A 2437-nucleotide genomic window follows, 5' to 3' on the forward strand; every position below is an offset into this window, starting at 1 on the left:
AAAAAAAAAAAAAAAATTAGAATTTAAAGCTTTTGCATTGCACATGCAAAGGCAATTTTGGCTCTGTGTTTACCTGCAACAAGTTAAGAAATGATTAATTTGTTTGAGCTGGTTCCACAATTTCAGGTACCCCCACTCCACTCTTTGTGCATTCCTTAATCTCGAGGGAAACGTGGTGATGACCATTCTAGCTACTTCATACTTTCAAGGCATGCAGGTGTGAGTACAAAAAGAATGCATGAGTGGGGCTATTGACATATGAGATAGCTCTGCTCCATCTGTACCTTGACAAGAAGGAAAAGGAATCCCAACATACGTAGAACTATAGTTCCTAATTAGACCCTCAAAAATAGATCTTATCCATGATGGCATTAACAGAGGCCTGGTTGCCATCCTGAGGGAGCTGTTTCCTTCAGCTGCCGTCTGCCTCTGGCCTCCCAGTTTCATCAGGCAGAAGCTGGTTTTGGACTCCAAAAGGATTGAAAATATGGATAAATGGCTTTTCAGTTATCTGGAGACCCAAGGGCCCTTTCAGTCTTACTGTTTTTTTCTGAAAAGTAACTGAAGATCAGTTAGGGGTTCACAAGTGTATTCCGGGGTAGAAAAATTCATTGTGGGCTTTCACAGTCATTTAGGTTTTGGATGACTTGGCCCCACTGCTTCCTTTTGCAAGTGTAACCGGTGTACTGATTCTAAATGGGTTGAGAAGAGTTTTAAATATTATCAGATATTACTTTTTTTTAGAGACGGGGTCTTGCTCTGTCACCCAGGCTGGAGTGCAGTGGGCAGGTACAATCTTTATTGGTGAATGGTGAACCCAGGGCTTAACTCCTGTTAACTTTATGAATGAATGGGTTACCAGGAGAACGTCATATAGATCCATTTCATTTGGGCTGTAATTGGTCCTCAGGGTTGTGATTTTTCTAGATTTGAAGGAGTACTTGGTCTCCTGGGCTAAGACATTGTAAAAGAACATCTGTAGGAATAAAGTTGCTCCCAGAGACTGTATATATATTTATATGTAGCTAAATAATATATATCTTATATAAAATACATATTATCTATAAATATTCTACATATATGTCACTCACACACATGCTCACACTTTTTCTTTGCCATAATGAACTGTCCAGCCCCTGCGGAGATCTATGGGAACATGCATTTTCTCATAACTCACAACCCCACCAATGCTACTCCAGGTTCACAGAGGAATGTAAGGAGTATGGACTGACACTTGGTTTGAGTGTGTGATGCTACATTTGGTAGAATTCCAACTGAAAAAGAAGGAATCCACATTTTACATTGGCCATTTAACAATAGAGCGCACCACCTAATCAGACAGCAGATGATTGGCTAAACCTGTTAAACACCGATTTTCGTGAAAAGCCAGGTCGCTGCGTTGCAGTGCATTGTGTTGTGGGATTGGGAAGGGCACCTGTGCTGGTTGCACTTGCTTTGACTGAATATGGAATTAAGTATGAAGATTCAGTTTGGTTTATAAGATGAAAAAGAAGGGCAGCATTCTATTCTAAACAGCTGCTTTACTAGGAGAAATACCGACCTAAGATGCAGTTACACTTCAGAGATACCGATGGGCATCGCTGTGTTCAGTAGAAACGTAAATGAAGGCTGGCTTGACTGTGGCATTTTAGAGGAGCTATTAGTACCAATAAACATGAATCTGCAGTCTCAGCTGTGTCATCCAAGCAGTGATGGGCTCAGTACTTTTCAACCACTCTCCCAATGGCTGGAAAAATGCAAACAAAAAAAGAAATCCCTTTATAAAATCAATAAAATGTTAAGAAAAGAAAAAAATTAAAATTGTATCTATTCACAATCAAGCTAGTTAATGTATGCATCACCTCACATAGTTACCTTTTGGGTATGTGTGATGAGAATATTTCATCATATTTTACAGACTTACTGTCAGTACATTTCAAGTATACAATACATTATTAACTATAGTCACCATGCTGTCCATTAGGTCTCCAGAACTTATTCATCTTATAACTGCAAGTTTGTTCTCTTTGTAAAACATCTGACCAACATCACCTCATTTTCCACCCTTGCCACCTGACCTCTGGTAAGCACTCTTCCACTGTTTCTATGAGTTCAATTTTTTAAGATTGCACATCTAAGTGAGATTGTGTGGTATATTCATTCTGTATCTGTGTCTTTCTATTTGTATTTCAGTTTGCATAATGTCCTCCAGGTTCATCCACGTTGTAGCAAATCACAGAATTTTCTTCTTTTTTGAGGCCAAGTACTCTTCTATTGTGTACACATGCCATAATTTATCTTTTGATAGATGCTTAGGTTGTTTCTATATCTTCACTATTGTGAATAATGCTGCAATGAACATGGGCGTGCAGCTATGTCTGAGATGGTAATTTTATTTCTTTTGGATATAGACTGCTATGATTTGAATGTGTGTCCC

General features: G+C 38.8%; 1 pseudogene; it reads left to right on the plus strand.

Moving 5' to 3' along the window:
- The first annotated feature begins 1120 nt into the window (after window positions 1–1120).
- On the plus strand, window positions 1121–1614 carry LOC108292664 (annotated as a pseudogene).
- Window positions 1615–2437: the final 823 nt, after the last annotated feature.

This window comes from Cebus imitator, unplaced genomic scaffold, assembly GCF_001604975.1.
Source record: "Cebus imitator isolate Cc_AM_T3 unplaced genomic scaffold, Cebus_imitator-1.0 Scaffold497, whole genome shotgun sequence".
NCBI classification, from domain to species: Eukaryota; Metazoa; Chordata; class Mammalia; order Primates; family Cebidae; genus Cebus; species Cebus imitator.